At 26.6% G+C, this 19612-nt stretch overlaps 1 protein-coding gene across 15 annotated transcripts in view; it reads left to right on the top strand.

Annotated features, from left to right (window-relative positions):
* Positions 1-19612, top strand: part of LOC111675697 (potassium voltage-gated channel protein Shab) — a 144671-nt gene that overhangs the window by 28953 nt on the left and 96106 nt on the right. For all 15 annotated transcript variants that reach the window (XR_006940999.1, XR_006941000.1, XR_006941001.1 and 12 more), the window contains exon 2: positions 3461-3512. The gene's annotated coding sequence lies outside the window, so the exon portion shown is untranslated. The remainder of the gene's footprint in view (positions 1-3460; positions 3513-19612) is intronic.

Raw genomic sequence — 19612 nt, 5'->3', positions numbered from 1 at the left:
ACATATAATCAAGAGGCCATGGAAAAAACTGTTGCTGGTCGATTAAAAAACCTTGTAGTAATAAAAAAACCTTCAATTAAAAATTATTAAAAATAAATAAATAGCTATATGTTCATTTCTTTCTCCGTTTAACTTTCTACATGTTCGTATTAACTTTTAATTTAAAAATCAAAACAATAAACTGCAAAAATAGCGTTTCCCACTAAGAATATACCCAGCAAAAACTTGGTAATGACAAGCAATTGTAATTATTACTTTTCAGCGATCGTGGTAAGTACTTGCCTCCAATGACATCAACATGTTAAAATAATGACATAAAATACTTTGCGTAGGTGAATTTTAGCATTTTAACCTCTTATCTGGTAATGAAAGTTTTTACTGGGAAAGAAAAAATACGCTTTTTTAATATTTCTCCTGAGTTTTATTCATAAAATATAAAAGTTTTACATTTGACAGAAGATAATAACTCATAAAAGTTTCTTGTAGTTTTCTTTTGAAAATTATTCGTTTATACAAACATATCGTCTTATGAAATCCAAAAAGCTTCAAGTTCAAAAAATAACAAAATCGAATTTTTAAATGATTATGATGCAGTGTATCAAAATACATGTTTTCTTCTAATATTGAAAATTTTTAGTTAATTTATAATTTAAGAAGAATTTTTGCTTCTCCTGAAACATTTCTTCAATGTAATTTAGGGCTTTTTGGATTTTATATGACGATTTGTATTTATATTAAATACTGTATTGAACCAACTTGGTCTTCCTTCAATATGGCTAAACTTGATAAATTATCCATTTTCACACAAAAGGTCCCTAAAAACACACAACCATATTTTTCGAACAAACAAAAAAAACGTTAATAAAATTATGTTATAATATGTGAGTTTGTGCATAATTTAATTTTATTTGCATCTGTATTAGAATATTAAATACATCTTAACATGTTAAACAAGTTGTTGTTTATTGAATTATTTCGGTTATACGTGTGTCTGAATTTTCAAATTCACATATATAGATAAACTTATTTACAAATGCATACATTGTTCGAAACTATTATTGCATTTGTATACAATACACATCTGTATGTATGTGTATCTTTGAGTATCTGTAAAATACATAAACATTATGTGTGTTCGTTCTATCAGGTGGTTTATATTCTTAAAATAAATGAAAACACAGCTAAATTTAGATTTATATGCAGATTTGTATTTTCTATTAAAGTTTATTTTTTTAATTGTGAGTTTCTTTTAATGTTTTTTCTTCTTTAACTTTTGGAATGATAAATTTATTTGTTTACAGATCAACTAATAAACATTTAATGAATTGGGAACAACTGAACAGTTTTATTGTGTTTTTATTCCCAAACGTATTACAAATGCAGTTATTTGAAAATTAATGTTTGTTATTAAATGTGGAACTGAGGGAAAATATTTGTAGTTAATATTCGCGAAAAATTTGAGAGCAGTTTTTAAAAGAACATATTAAATTATCTATAGGGGCCAAAGGAATAATAGAAAAATATAAAGCAAGTTTCTCATAATTAATCTAAAATGTTTATAAATTTTAATTCAATCAGTATGCTTCAAAAAGTACCAGTTGAGGACCAGAAAGAACAGAAACGTACTAAAAATATGCTTGTTGTAGGTTCTAATTTACTGCGCGCTAAACATAGTTAATATTATGTTTCTGGGTTCAATAATATAAAAGATTCAAAAAGTACCAAAATAATGAAAAAGTACCAAAAAGATACATTTTAAAGGCTCTCATTAACTCAGGTCTCTACATACTTAATTTCATGTTTGTAGGTGCAATATTAAAGTATACTCCAAAAGTACGAAAATGTACTAAAATGTTTTTTTAATTTCTGGGCTCTACATGTTTAATCAGGGATGGAAAAAGAGATTTTGTCTCAGTATCAAAAAAAATTGCAGAGGGTACTTTTTTTGGATCGCAAAGTACTAAAATTTCTTTTTTTTTACTAAAAGTTTGTAATTTCTAAAATATATTAGTTCTCAGCGCTGATTAATCTTATAGAAGCTGCTAACTTATGTGAAACTTCGAATTTCATCGCTATAATCGTGCTGCTAAAGCAGTTACGCTCGTTAAAGCTGTTTTCTGGAGGTCCACTTATATGGGCGCTATTATTATGCGAAATTTCAACTGTCTAGCTCTTCCCGTGTGGTCCCCTTCATGATTTCAACAGACAGACGGACGGACGGACATGGCTAGATCGTCTTAGAATTTAATATATACTTTTATGGGTCTATGACCAATATTTCGATGTGTTACAAACCCATCTTTTTTGATGGTGGGTATAAACATTATTTTATCAGACAGATTTACTACCGGTTAAACGATAATCAGATATTGAGATTGTATCCCTGAAAGTATCAAATAAGACTCGGGAGTATCACGGTACTTTTGCACATCAAATAGTATCAAAAAAAGGACCATCGTACTAATTATGACATCCCTGTGTTAAATTTATTGATTTTTAACAAAGGGAGCTTCGTTTCCCTAATCAAAATATATCTATGTAGAAAGTATAACTTTAATATACAGAAACAAAATACCATCAGATATGTAATGCACTCTCTTTTATCAATAACTTCTTTTGTTAAATTTTTGGTTTATTTTTCTTGCTTTGTTTGTTTATGTTTTAGTACAAGCATACATACGTGTGGATTTAATGAACGAAAAAATTCCAAAAAGTCCCTTTTTATAGGTTCCCATTTATAGCGGGCTCTACATGTTTACTTTTTTTGTTTCTACGTTTAATATAAAGAAAATATTGAGCAGACAGATCGACTAGTTTTACATGAATATAAAACCATTTTCAGATGGTACTTTAAAGTACGATCTTGTGGAAAAAAGTACAGAAATCTTTCTTTGCAAATTCTTATTTAATAAGGCCCGTGTATCATGTGTTACGATTCTCTACTTTAGAAAATCTAAAAGGTACGATTTGTGGAATGAAAACGTAGCTAATGTATGTACAAACTCATAATAATATCTAAATTAGTTAACATTTAAAAGGTACTTTTGCTACATATTTTCAGCAAAGCAGCTTCAAAAAAGTGCCGAATTCCTATTTGCTCTTTTTAAAAGTTAATTCACATGTATTTAAAAATGTTCTGGTATTGTGTAAGGTAATAGAAACCCTTGTCTTACCCGTTTTTACCCCCAAACATAACAATTCTAAAAAATTCAAAATTTCATGATTTTTTGGTCAGTGAATAACGCGTTTTATATATACATATATACATTGCTAGTGGAATGACTAAAAGAATAAACAAACTTCAGTTAAGTGGCGAAAGAAAGTGATTTTTTTAATTGAACGCATCACAAGTTTTAAAATAAATTTTTAGTCATTTTATTTTACTTAAATATAACAACACATTTTATAACAGACATTATTCTAGAAATCTAAATTATTTTACTCTATCATTTCTTTACAGAATCTGTCCATCAGTTTGCTGTGCGTGAAAAAACTGAAATTTTCTGATTGTGGTAAGAATATAGAAACTAAAATTTTGTAGTAGTATATTTATACAACTTGTACAAAACTTACGTCATTAATTTATATTAAGACTAGCGAACTAAAAACAAGACACTGAAAACACACTTGTTTTCTTAAAAAAAAACACACACACAAATGTTTGTATTTTATTTATGATTTGTTGAATAAAAACATTCGTATTTGAAAACAAAAATTATTAAACAAAAATTTTTTATACTCGAAATTACTTTAACAGCCGCGAGATGACTGAAATGTGTAAATGCAAAAACAATGACGTTATGGTTTTATTTAGGCTCAATGATTTATTAATAATAATGCAGTTACACACACTTTCGGTTGTATTGGTGCAGCAATTCAATTAATCGAATAATCGTTTATGGTAATTTGGTTAAACGTGTGTGCTTTCCTGTTGTATTTATTTAATACTTATATGCAAAAATATGACTGGTGCACTTAAAGAACGATCTTTAATAAATGTATAATAATGAGTCAATATTATTGTCAAACAATATTTAAAAAGAAAGTTTTTGGCAGAATTTCAGTGGGAAAAAATATGTGGAGAACTCTAGAAGTATGATTCTATATTTGAAATAATCATATGAAATATATATAATAATTTATTTTAGGGCCGTATTATTCGTAAGTAAAATTAATCGATTACCCGATCACCTCTTAAAAACGATGTCATCGATTTTTTTCATCACACATAAAATACACATAAATATTATATCTTAACATTACAATATTCTATGAATATATCGTCTATATCGTGCAGCTTAAGAAGGTCATTGTATTTTAATATTTTTACGAAATGTTTATTTTCGGTTTTGCAACAAAACAGTACAATGCAATGTAAATGCACCAAATTGAGCTGCATGCATCAGCGCCGACATGAACATCATCAAGAGTCATCACAAATATATTCATATGGGGTAGGTGGATGGATTTTTGCTTGGTTGAATGCATTAATACATTAAATTTTGTTTGTTCTTTAATGCATCAGCAAATTATTTTTATTTTCGAACCAGTTCCGGATTCAATGTACGGAACGAAGAATAAAACATATTCTTTTTTTGTTTAAATCAATTCCATCATAAAAATATTTATGATAAACATACGAAGGCGCACACACATTCATTCACCTACTCAGTCATTGTACTAAAACACTTAAAAATTTTTCCGATATATACATATATTTTTTGCATTTTAAATTTGTCAAATGTTGAAAAAAAATAAATAAAATTAGAAATTGTTTTTAAGTGGGTGTTGTGGTTATATGTACATTTGTATTTATGTATATTTCCTTTGCATTTTGGGATTACGTTTTAATTTGTTTATTTCTAATATTTGTTTTTATTTTAATAGCAAATATTTATTAATAAATCTCAAGTTTAAACAGATGCTGCAATATAGCAAAACATATATAGGCTTTTGTTATTATTAGTTTTTCTAGTTTAAAAAATATGTATAAGAATTTATAACGTTTCACTTATAAAAATATGAAATCTAATTCATTGTCACATTGTTACATATATATTTTTCCGATTAGCTGAATATCGGAAACAAAATAATTATGAAAATCATAATGGTGGTTATACTTTTTTTTTGAAAAAGAGTTAAAAATTTACAAAATTCATATTATTATTTCTAGAAATATACAGTTTCAACATTTATTTGTTTTTCAATTTATATATATTTGTGATGAAATGCTGAATGAAATTAAATCTGTTAAAAATTATCGTGTCTATATAAAAAGCTATACTTAAGTCAGAAGTTACATCTACAAGTCTTTCTTTAAAGATTTTCACACAAGCTTATTGTAAAAATTCATTTTATTTTGTGAAGCAGGCTGCAATATGTCAATTTTTCAATATGTTAATTTTATTATATTTTTATTAATTTTATTTTTTATTATTATTTAACAGTTCAGAGGAACAACTAAAATTAATCAAAAATAGTTTCTTTATTGTAAAACAGAATCAGTGGATGGAAAGAAAAATTTAAAAGCAAGTTTGTTTCAATTTTAAAAAGTATGAGTGTATTATTAAAAAATTAAATCTAATAGGCCCAAGTTCGTCTAGTGTGTTTCATTGATTTCTTAGCCTTGGTCAATTTTTATTAAAAATTAATTACGTTTTTGTTAATTTTGCGAATATTGTTTTATTTTCTACATTTTTACATTCCACATTTTTATAAAGAAACTAGTATACCCTGGGTGCTTCGCTACCCTAACTATGTTCAATATCGTAAAAATATCAAAAAGTACCATCGGAAAAACGAAAAAGTACAAAGATCTCCGGTTAACCATTATAAAGAATTCATTTGAAGAATAGAAAAGTACCAAAAAGTTCCCACTTACAGAATTTTATTCAGTCAAGACCATGTATGTTAAAATTAATATTTTAAAAAATTAAAAAAGTACAATGTTTATGTTTAATAATCATGTGTTTTCAGTTCATATTAAAGAACATACATAGAGTATCATTTGAAGGAAGAAAAAGTACCAAAAGTGGAATAAAGTTTACCTAAGTGGAAAGTACTAATAAAAAGAGTACAATGTTTCCCCTTTTCGCTTAGAAGTATTCTTTTTCGAGAATTAAGTTTACAAAATTTTCCGTATTTAAATCTACATATATATCACAGATAAAACTCAAACGATTCAAATCTGCATTCTTTTATTCCAGAAAAATTGTGCTTTAAAAAAAGGTACCAAACAATTTACTCGAATTTGGTCCTATATAGGCCTTAGTACTCGAATTCCAAAATAATATACCAATAGCTTATTTTATGTGAGTTAATAGACTACTTTTTGAAATTTTATAAAAGTTTGCTCAATGAGTTTGAATAAAATTAAATTTCCCGTTTTTTCCCTTTTTGGTATTTTTTATACAGTGAAATAGCAAACATTTTATTACAATAAATATTACAGAGTTAGTCCGTAATTTAATATGAATAATTCAATAAACCGAAAAATTTTCTTAATGTGCTAAAAAAAGTACCATAAATACAATTTTCTCCCTTTTACACTCAAAAAGGACTGAATTTTAAAAAAGTACGAAACAGGTGTCTCAAAATTTTGAGAGATGTATCCAAAATAATTAGAAAAATTTGATTATGTTAACAGGTGCATGTATCACTAATATTATGTAAGATAATTAAGAAAACCTGCTTTACCCGTTTTCCCCCTTTTTACCCGTAAATGTGTAAATTTCCAAAAATCCCTCCTTAGTGGATCTACATAACCAAAAACACATCTACTGTCAAAATTTCATGATTCTAGGTTCAGCCGTTTGGGCTGTGCGATGACGAATCAGTCAGTCAGTAACGCTACTCTTTTATATATATAGATTGCTACATCATTTTTCTTTGAACATTTAAAAAAAAAAATAACTTCATCATGAGGGTAAGGACATGATTTTTGCAAATTGCAATTGAAAAATACATAACACTTGTTCTTTTAACAAAAACTGAAATTTCTTCAAAGGTATGCAAACACTTAATTGAATCACTCTATGCATTTATGTATAAGAATTAAACAATTCTTGTAAATATGTTAAAAAAAAACAATATATAATGTTAGTTCTGTGGCACACTTCAAACATAAGGCATTTGCCTTCATTTTTATACTCAAGCATATGGGTCGAATACCAATAAAATCAATTAAAAAAAGTGTCCACAAAAACACAACCTCCACCTTGAAGTCAATACAATGATGATGATGCGATTAGTTTGTATTTAATGTGTTTGTATTATGTACTTCATGCATGGACGTGTTTATGTATCTTGTCTAAATAAACATAAACAATATCGTACTCTTGAACTACTTTTAATTTACACTAGATGATGTTAAATATAAACAAAACAAAAAAATAGAAAAAATAACAATACGACAACATACAAACATACATCTAAAATCTAATGACTAAAATAACAAAAGTGCATTTAGATGCCAAATTAATGAATGAGATATTGAAGGGTGTCATTGATGTTTTGTGAACAGCCAAATTTACAAAAAAAAAAAAAAAATAATAAAATAAAACTATTTGACTATATATAGAAAAACAAATATTAAACAAAATAATACCCAAAAATCATTTTAAAAACACAAAACACCAAGAAACAGGGAATGGCCAATTTTCTATTTATTCGAAAAATTTTTTTGTTTTTTTTCTCAAAAACTTTTCAAAGTTAATCACCATTAACACCTCGAATATTCAAAATAAATTCTAAAGTGTGTTGTTTGTTTTTATAGCAGAATAAGTAGTATTGTGTTATTAATATTATTTGTTAAAGTATTTTATTTATTATGAAATACAATGAAATTAATTATGAAGAAAACATTTATTGACCTTGATTTTGATTCATGGAAGTGGTTTTCATTTCCAAAAGCACTACAATTCAGAAATATTTCTTCATTCATTAATTTTTTATTCATACACAAAATTGTTCTCAAAATTCGTATATGTTTATTATTTTAATATTATAAAAGTGTTGAAATTTAAAAATATATATGTATATATGTACTTACATGTATGTATTTTTTAAAAGTTCTTGTACCTCATGCCTGTTGATGGAACTGTAGTACACTTTTATGATTTGTTGAATTTAAATTTTAAATATAATTGAAAATTATATTAAAATTTAATAAACTATGTTAAAGAAATATTTATCACTTTCACCAAAATTATTTTCAGTTATTTGTGTTATGAATAGTTTGTATATTTAATTTTAACATTTTACGATTTTAAATAAATAAATATGAAATGTATTGTTGTTGTAAGAATAATATTTCTTTTAGGTTACATTGAACTTAAAATTTCTATAACAATATTTGTATGAATATTATCAACTATTATTGATTCGTTAGTAGAATAGGTCTGAAATTCAAAATTACAATTTAATAGCATTAAATAATATTTTTAAAAGTGCCACTCTAAATGCGGAAAAAATATTTTTTCTATAGTAGTTATACCCTACTCCACTTCAGTGTGGAGGTGCTTATGTTTGTATCGCACAATAATATTGGTCCTATACCCACTTTAAAGTATCGGTTCAGAATCATTTTAGCTATGTCCGTCCGCCCGTCCGTCTGTAATCAAACTACAGGTCGCCTCAGGGACGAATGAAAATTGAAAATTGAAATTAAGATCGGTCCATTATTTCACCTAGCCCCCATACAACCGAACTCCCGAATAGGACTTTTAAACCTTGTAATCAAACTACAGGTCACAATTTTGGAGATAATTCAATGAAATTTATATAATAACTGTTTAGTTGGTTTGAAATGATAATGAACATCTATTCATTAGATCCGAATTAAAAAACTTATGCCCGTAGTGCTGTCCTCTATATTTGGAAATATATCAGGCTTATCAGTAAAAAGAAAAACCATAAAACTTAGTAATGTTTTTTTTCGATATATTATGAAGAGGGTTTCAGTTATATGGGGGATAAGCGAAATAAACAACTTTTACCTTTTTCCATAGGCTTCGTTATATTGAAATTTAGAGTACGTGCTATTTTGTTACAAATTATCTTGAATATTGTATCTTAAGCTCAAGCTTAGTATGGCCATCGATCCAGTAAGTCTATCTGTCCTACTCAATCATAGTTCTTTATGGCAAATATATTTAACCCTCCCCACATAAGTGGTGAGGAAGAAGCAGTTAATTTAATAAAGTTATTTTGAATGTATATAAATCAAATTAAAAGAAATAACTCAAGGCTTCTATTGGGTCTATTGTGCGCTCCTTAACCAGTACCTCAGGAGAAAATCATAGCCATCAACTCCGGTCTATCAAATGAGCACGTTTAAAAAAAGAAATTTAATTAACTTCTGCTTAAACTACTATGCCAAATTTTGTGTCAAATGTATAAAGGATAAATATTAAAGGACACAAATTTTAAAATAAATTTTTACATCTTTTTTCTGACAGAATAACATAAAAAAAATACAAAATATTTCCCAACTCTACTTTTACTCCTAATATCAGAAGAAGTTTTGTTTGATCAGTAGAAGTATTTAAAAATATTTTTAGAAAAATTAACTTTTTAAAACTTTGAAGTCCTTTAAAAAGAACACAGGATCATGAAATGAAAAACTAAGAACCCAGTTTTTCTCGTTTTGTCGGACGGTATTATTAAATAATTAAAATTACAATTCCCCCTTCAAAATTTCATGAAATAACTTTAAAGAATAATAAATTAACTACTTTGTAACTTAATAAACTAGAGATAATTAAATTATTACATATGTAGTTAACGCTTGTGAGTAATTAAAATTAAAAACTAAAATGTTTTGCATACCCTTGCAAATTGCATGTCATTTAATATTGTTTAAATATTTAATTTAAAAATAAAAAAAACTAATGTGTGTCCCTCCGTCCACATGAGAGAAAAGTATTTTGTTACAATATTGTTACTAAAATGACTAAATGGATGATTAAACATGAATTGAGGCGTGTTTATTGTTTATTTAGTTCATTCTCTTGGTTATTGTTGCTTTTTTAGTTTTAGTTTCAGTTTTTATTTATTTTTCAACAAATTGAAACTGGTCTATAAAAAAATTTGTTTTTTTCTTATTCTTTCATCTAAAAATTTTCTTTGCCATTAAAATTTTGTTTATTTTTTGCATAAATTTTAAAGTGGCCATTGTGGGAGTTGTTTCATTTCACACAAAAGAAACATGATAAATCACAAAACTTAAATGAGTTTAGTTTAGTACATGTGTTTTAACTTACAAATTAATCGTTTAATGCCTGTATTGTTTTTATTATTGTTATATTGATTTTTACAGCACATGTTTACTGTTTGTACGAATGATGATTTAACGATCAGCTCATTAAGATTTAAGTTTTCTATGTTTTTTTTTTGCGGTTGCCATGTTATTACAAGTTGTTAATTTAATGACAAAAATAGCAAATCGTAAAATATAGTAAATATTGTAAACAATTTGCAAAAACGAACTATTTGTAGTGACAAGCCATAATAGGTTAACTTGAAATTTGTAATCATCTTAGGCGGTAATAGCTTGCTCTTAAAAATGTAGAATGGCAAACAAATAAATCCTAAATCTGTTTTTAGAAATTTTATTGAAATTCCTCTATTTAATATTTTGAAGCTTGATTAAGTATAATAAAATTTAGTGGAAATATTACCCTAAATATGTGGATTGCTACCACATTTTTTGTATTCTAATAATAAATATGATCTGTAATTCTGTTCTTCAATTATGGATAGATAGACATTATACAAAAATATTCTCAAATTCTCTATAAAATTTATAACTTCATCAGAGAACAAGATAATCGACAAAAATATACTTTTGTAACCTTTGACCAGCAAAATTTCGCTTAGGACACATGATAATTTCGATGATTTGTAATACCTTGCTAATTACGCTAAGGAGAAGCTATGTTCCAAAAAAAATTCTCCAGATTGCTCATTTTATTGTTTTTTTTTTATTTTTTTGGGTAAATTATCTCTAAAAAGTAGTTTGTAAATATTGTTTTAGAACCCAAATTTATCATTTTCATTTTTTACTATTTCGATCAAAACATGACTTATAACACTTTTAAGTTAATAAGCTCAATTATTTTCTATAGTTAAAATATTAATTTTGAAATATTTTACGTGTATAGGAGCGAGAGATATTGTGCGTGCTTATGTACGTATAACTAATATTTAATTAGTATGTTGAAATGTAATATTACTCATACGCAGTGTGATGAATTATTAGGAATTTTATTTAAATAATTTTTGCAGGTTTCAAACAATTTTGTTCGTGTGTGTGTATGTTGTAGGGTTGTCAATTATTCGTGGTTAAAATTATTCGAATAAAAACTTATAATATTTCTTTTTGTTCAATTTTACTAAACTTTAAAACTTTAATCGAATATTCGACAAAAATTGTTCGAATTATTCTTTATTCTAAATTGAAAATTTATTTATTCGTCGAATATTTTTTATTCGAATGACAACCCTAGTATGTTGGCTTACACTGATATTGGAATTTTTTAATAAAAATTAAAAAAAAAAAATAAAAAATAAAATTGTTTGGTATTTTATTCTCAATTCGTACTTGTTTGCTTTTGAACAGCATATTTTTGTTGATTGTTTGTTGTTTCAATTCTTTATACCTTAGAAATGATACAAACATGTAATTATATTTCATATCACTAAAATTCCATAATGAATGAAACACATATGGGCATTTTGAATCACATCAAAATATAAATCATATAAATAAATCATAATAGTAAAAGTGAAACAAAAGAACAATATTTGCCAATTACAAAACATACTTAAGTACATGATATCACTCAAAATGATTGATATTCGATAGAATATTTTACGGACGTTAAGTTTACAAGAAAAATTAGCAAGCCAGCAATTTAATTGCAAATATGTATTTATAAATGAGAAACAATAATTGAATACTACCCTACACCATTTGTTATTTAGTATAATAACAAAGTTTTAATATCACGAAAAATCATTTGATTGTTGTCATTTATCTACAGAAACTAAATATACCAACAACTTTTGTGTAGCATGCAAAAGAAAGGAGAAGAAGCAAAATAACATTTGTTGTGCCACTTATATCTTCTTCTAATTTCAAAGTGATTGATACTGTTTATTTATTTAAGAACTTTTGCAGTTAAGTAGAAAATTTTATTTTCAATATCTATTTTCGAAAAATTAAAGAAGAGTGAAAATTTAAAAAAAATATATCACAACGGAACGGAAACAACAAATACAATCAAATCAGATTGATTTGATTTGTGTGCAAAGTGTTTGTTTAAAAACTTTCAAAAAATAAAATAAACAACTCATAACAAAGATATAATCAGTAAAATTATATTTTAAAATACACATGTCTTAGTAATGAGATAAGTAAATGTATAATGCATATAATAACTAAACACATTCATACATGCTTTTAAATCCCAACTTATGTAAGAAATTACACTTATAAATGTGCATAACTAATAAATGCGAATGTATGTATGTAGATATGTGTTTAAATGTATGTGTAATTACTTTAGTTACGTTCTGTGGTTTCTAGATACTTTTGGCAATTTGTAAATTATATTTTCATTTTACTCTACGGTACAATTAGTTGATTATGAAAGACCTTTAATATCAAAAACATTTAAATTACATTTCATACATGTATAGGGGATAGGGGGTGAAATAAAAATTCCATTTTGTTAGTTAAATATTTAATGCTGTTAAAATATAATTAGATAATTACTTGAGTAAGTGTTTTATTATTTTTGTAAAATCCTTATTTTCACCTTCAGTAGCTTAAAGCATAATATATTTGCAAAACAAAGTTATTAAATATTTAATACAAAATTTATATAAGTATATGTAAGCAAAAGTTTATAATTATTATATGCAGATAAGAAAGTTTGTTTTGCAATTTGGCTACTTCTTTCGGCATCTAATGCAATCTATTTTTGCAACTTTATTACTATCGTTGTCTGAAAAGTTTTACAAATGCGTCAAGTTATTTTTTCTTGGCACAAATATTAAAATCTTTTTTATTTCTTAGTTATTAAGTTATCTGGCATAATTCTTTAATTATAATTGTAAAATAGTAGTTTCTTATCAACTAAATTAAAAAATTAAGATAACAGAAAATATTTATAATGTTAATTCTCATGTATATGTATTAACTTACGGAGAACTTGTTAACAGTTGTTTTTTAATGAAGTAAATTAGAATATTGTTGGGAATTGCAAACTATATTTTTTTTTACTTAATATGTATATTAATTTTGCTAGTATTTTACAGAAAATATTAAATTTGACAAAGAAATCCTTATTATTTAGAGCCTTTTGTTTGCATACCATAGATATAAAATAAAACAGAACACAATTTTCACACACACAAAGATGCATCTATAAACCGTATAGAGATGTTTTTGCCAACAAAATTATGTATATCTTTTGTGGCATTAAGTGGTTCTTGTATTTTTGTTGTTCTTTTAGCTTTTTTTCTACATTTCATTCAGATTAAGGTGATTATTGTTTGTTTATGTTAATGACATAAAATGTGGTTAGTACGAAACACACATGCATAAAGAAACAAACATAGCAATACATACATATGTTTTTATATGTACCTATAAATATACTCACCCAGCATTTCTATTGACTAATACAAAACATATAAGCGAGTCATGTTTATAGAGAGAACCCAAACTGTTTTATCTTTTATTTTCGTATATCTATCAAAAAATGGTTATGCTTATTTAAACCAAGTTGCTGTTAAAAGGAACCTATACACCTATAAAAAGTGGTTTTGGTACCTTTTTTTTTGCCCCTTTTTAACTAATCAACATAATGTACACACCTTTCTAACTTTTAAACACCTATTTCGTACTTTTTTTAATTAATTATTTTTTTCGGAGTAAACGGGGGAAAACTATATTATTGCTTAATTTTATTTACTGAAGAGAAAAACTACCAAAAAGGGTACAGACATCATATTTATATTTATTGTTAATAAAATAAAAAAATAATTTACTTATTTTTTAACTCGTGAAAGAACCAAATTGGGTTAAGTTGTATGATTCTTCTTTTATCGGTGTATTCTGTAAACATAGCTCCTGGACGAGAAGGGAGGAGATTATATTTTTTAATAGTACTTACAACAATAGAAAAAAATCCACTGATAGTACTTTTTCGTGAACCCAAAACTCATGATTATTAAACATTATAATTTTTGAATATTCTAAAGTTTATAACCTAGAAACATAAATTTGATCATGCCAGGTCCGTCTGAAAATACAAAGATAATGCTAATGTTTTAAGAAAATAATTAAATCATTATGTTATCTACCTGTCGAAGGGGCCAAAAAGAAGTATGTATGTATATATAAATTGAAACATGTTTAAAAATTTTGAGGAATGTATTAAAGCTAAAACATTAACCCCCTTATTCATAAACAACATTTAATTTTATTAATGGCTTACAAAACAAAATTTCCATACGAAATTTTATTTAAAAATCGTCTATAAAATAAAATTATGTTTATGAATAAGGTCTTAAAGCTATAAGGCACACTTTGAACACTTACTTTAGTTAGTTAGTATAATCATGCCATTAAGAAGAAATTTGTTAGGTTAGGTTAACAGGCTGTCCCTTGCTGTTCGCATTAGGGGCACACTTGGGTCCCCCAAACAAACAAAAGAATGCTGAAAACTTACGACATACAATGTTACGGCACCGAGTTTGAATAGAGTAATATATTGAGTGTATATGTAAAAATAACAAACAAAAGTTAAATTTAATCCGAAATATTTCACTCTGTTATTAACGACTTCCCAATTTGAACCGAAGTACTTTAGGGGAAAACTCAAATGAATTTAGTCCAATTATTGTTATAAGGAAAAAACTAAAAAAGGCTAAATTTTCAACTTTCCTGCAAGACAATCTAGTTATACCGCAATAACTGTCATCATGTGTAGATTTCCAAGTTGTTAATAAAACTTTGTAACTTAGATCCAGTTTTGCATCTTTTTTGTTAATGATTTCTTTAAGGACACACATTAAATTGATTAGGGAAGGTAAAATATTAGGAAAAATATATAATTATCTTTACACTGTACAATATGAATAATACAAGAATAAAACTTATATAAAAAGTAGCATAATAAAACATATCCATTTATAAGAACTATACAATTTTTTATACCCTCCACCACCATCAGTGGTGATAGAGGGTATATATAACTTTGTCATTCCGTGTGTAACACCAAGAAATATTCATCTGAGAACCAACAAAGTATATATATTCTGGGTCCTTATCAAATTCTGAGTCGATTTAGCTATGTCCGTCTGTCTGTGTAAAACACGCTCACGATAAAACGAAGCAATAGAATTTAACCTAATTCACCCAAAATGTTCTTTGTTTTCCTAAGTTGTTTGGTATTGAAAATGGGCAAAATCGGTTCACATCGGGAAAAGTTATGAATCAAAATTTGAAACAACCTCGAAAAAAATGAGCATTTTTTACACATTCTGATGTAATTTTCTCGACAAGAGCTTAATCTCTGCGTAAAATCGCCAGAATCGGTCCACAATTTCATATTCCCGGAAATTTGGTTTTTTGTTAATAACTTCCGTTCTAATGTCGATATCTTCACCAAATTTTAGAAATGAAAATTTCATGACAATAGAGTTTATTCAGTGGAAAAATTTTTTTGGATGGGTCCATAATTGGTCATAGCTCCCATACAAGGTCCCCTCCCGAAAATCACTTAAACGAGCATAACTCATTACTAAATTAAGATATCGACATAAAATTTGGTACAAGTTCTTATATATAGAAATATTACAGTGAAAGGTTTTTTGGATCGGTCCATAATTGGTCATAGCTCCCATACAAGGTCCCTTCCCGAAAATCACTTAAACGCGCATAACTCATTACCAAATTAAAATATCGATATAAAATTTAGTACAAGTATTGTTCTTATATACAGAAATATTACAGTGAAAGCTTTTTTGGATCGGTCCATATTTGGTCATAGCTCCCATACAAGGTCCCCTCGCGAAAATCACTTAAACGCGCATAACTCATTAGTAAATTAAGATATCGATATAAAATTTGGTACAAGTATTGTTGTTATATACAAATATATTACAATAAAAGTTTTTTTGGATCGGTCCATAATTGGTCATAGCTCCCATACAAGGTCCTCTCCCGAAATCACTTAAACGGAAATAATTCATTACTAAATTAAGATATCCATATAAAATTTGATGCAAGCATTGTTCTCACATAAAGAAATATTACCACAAAATCTTTTCCGATCGGTCCATAATTGGTCATAGCTCCCATCTCTAAATCTTTCACACACATACTTACATGCAAATTACTAAATTAATAATTTTTTCTATTAAAGACATGATAAAACTTATTTCTACAAATATTTCAGCAATTAGAAAAGTAATAACATAGAAGTAGCTGGTGGAGGGTATTTAAGATTCGGCACAATACCCGAATACCTCGAATATAGCACTCTAACTTGTTTACTTTAAAGGACTGTGAAAGGGAATTTGATGAAACTCATTGAAATGACTGAAAAAAATTGTAAATGCATATTTAGATTTTAAAGAATATTATAGTGAAGTTATTGAATTTTGATCTAAAAACGTCATATTTAATCCACACTATGTGATCCTGATTTTTTTAATTTCTATACAAAATGAAAATCTATAAATATTTATTTACATAGAATTTACTGTGTTTTATTGAAAATAAATTTTTATTCCAACAATAGAATTTTATACTATAATATCCGGAAAGAAACGCCAAATTTTGGAAGAAATTTGATAGAACAATGATAATGACGATAATGCTGATAATAATACAATCAGTGGCGCTTTTCATAAATGTCGTCCTAGTGTCTCTAACACTAACATAAATACACATTTTCATGCCTATTTATTAATGTTGATGTATAGATACACATACTCTCTTACTCTTTTTATTATTCTATTTTTTTTACAAAGATATTTGTTTTTTCTGTTTTAATATTCTTAACTTGACTCCCATTAATTCCAGTTCCTTGGGTACTTTGTAGAACAAGTATAAAGTGTAATGTTTAAAAAATAATAATAGTAGGTACCTTTTTTCATCCTTATTTTCTCTGAAATACAAAAATAATCGCATATACACACACACAAATTTCGTGCACATACACATTCACGTTTTTATGTTTTTTTAATCTAGGTCGGCCTTGCCATTCTATTAGTATCTGTGTGTATGTTTAAAGTTACGTATGTATTTATTGCTTTCATTGGGTTAAGGAAACAAAATCAGTGACGTCATTGGTTGGCCATTATGTTTTACATGGCTGTACACATTGTATTTCGTTATAATTTTTCGAACTTTTTGTTTATTTAGCATTTTAAGCAAAATTTTAAGATTTTTCAAGCATTGAAATAAATTTTTAATAAAATGTAATTACAAATATTAAATTTTTTTTGATGTTTTATAAAAATTTACAATTATTTTCACTTCTTCTTTGCTTTCACATTTTAATTTGCAATTTGTGTATTTGCTTTACCTTGTGGAATTTTTGTTACTTCCAGTGAAATGAGAGTTATTTCAGAAACATCCTTTTTTGCGTCTGCGTTGCCATGAATTCGATTTGAAAAAATAAAATAATAAGAGTAAAAACGTTAAACTTGGAGTAAAAACGTAGTGAAGCCATGTGCAAATACAGATGTGTTTCCATTTTAGTACAATGTATGAATGTATGTATATATTTATTACTCAATATATACAGACGTTTGTAAGTGAGAAAATGTGTGAGTATATGTATGTGCATTATATTTGAAGGATTTAATTCTGGGAAATTTATGTTATTTCAAGTATTTCCTTTCTGTCTGCTTTCAGTTTTTTCAACGTTTCTGACATTTTGTTTTTATTTTTATTTTCTTTTTCTTCTCTTCTTTTATTATTAGTTGGCCAAATGTTGGCTTTTACGTGTGTCCTGTTTGTTATTCTGTGTTTATACACTTGTGGATGCAAAAATAGTCACTTTTCCTTTTGTCAATATTTGAAAATAAATTTAGAGCTAGGATAGATTGATAGAAAGATGTAAACTACATCAAATCCGAAAGAACGTGTAGGCCAGCATCGGGCCTGCAATGCGCTCCTTTTCATACAAAAAAGTGTTTGTTAGTAAATAAAAAATTGTCGAGTGAATGTGTTATCTTTGAATGTTTAGAAACTCAGTTTCCTCTATGTAATTCCTAACAACTTTCTAATATAGTTGTGCTCGTAATCCTGTGTGTCCTTTCAGAATATTATTTCCTATATATAAAATTTTCTACTACTTTAAATTAAACGTTTATGAAATGCACATATTTTTGTGTGCACAAATATTTGTATTTTTTTTTACCATATCACTATTTGTTTTAGGCGTTCAAACGTAATTGTTATTTATGTATTTTTGTCGTTTTGTTTCATATCTATTAACTTTAACATAAAAAAGAAAAGAAAAACAAACTACGTCCTTCCTAGAAAAGAAGAGAATTTTTGTGTTACTTTTCTTTTTCAACTTTACCGCGCCCTATGATAATATTTTTTTTTGTATCTTTTATTCCTTCTTTTATGTAGTGAGAATTGTATTGTGCCTACTGTGGCACCACTACACTGGAAATCAAATACAGCTAAATATGCGTAGCATATTTTTGGGCTTCTCCATCATGGCAATTCTATGATGTTATTTATGTATATATTTTTTATACACATATTAACAAAAGTTGCTTTTTTGAAATGTTTCCTTTTTATTTTACTAAAGATAAATGGAGATTTGTTATGCTTATCCATTTTCAATGACCTGCTTAAGAATTAAGTCAAAATGTTTCCTTTTTTTTCTTATATTTTGTTTATTTATTTGGCAATATACTCTAACTAAGGCATTCACAATAAAACATTATTTACGCTTCATTTTCGAAATATATCTGTTTTTATATTTTGATAAATTTAATATTCATGTTTAATAGAACTCTCTACAAACTTTACATACGTGATTAAGTTTGAATTAACTTTGTGATGCACACAAAGAAGTATATACTTTTGTACATGTAAATAATACATTAATATATGTTAATGGATTACGAAATTTTTATATAATTTAAATACAAAGTTTACTAGAGTTCAAGGATTATTGTTATTAAAATATTTTAGTACTTTGCCGATATTAAGATATCCTTCAGATATCACTATCAAGAAATAAGTTACAACTATACAAATGTATATGTTAACAAGTATGAATTTATAGTCGGACATTGTCGACCATATGATACCCTACACCAGTCAGTATGTTAAAATTTTGAATTTTTTTTAATAAAGCATTTAATTTGTTTTATTGTGGAATATTTTTACTTATTATTGACAAAAAAAAGAGATTTTCTACAAGAGGGCTTATAGGGGAGAAGGGGTAAATATGGACCCATCCTTATAAATTTTGGTAGATGAATTTACGTCTACTACAAAGTCATTTATGTAGATTTTAATCGTTTTATAAGTAATTATAAGTTAATTTTCACCTTCAAGTCATTT

This window comes from Lucilia cuprina, chromosome 5 (assembly GCF_022045245.1).
Source record: "Lucilia cuprina isolate Lc7/37 chromosome 5, ASM2204524v1, whole genome shotgun sequence".
NCBI lineage: Eukaryota > Metazoa > Arthropoda > Insecta > Diptera > Calliphoridae > Lucilia > Lucilia cuprina.
Note: the sequence above shows the minus strand (reverse complement) of the source record. Positions and strands in the feature narration are given on the sequence as shown.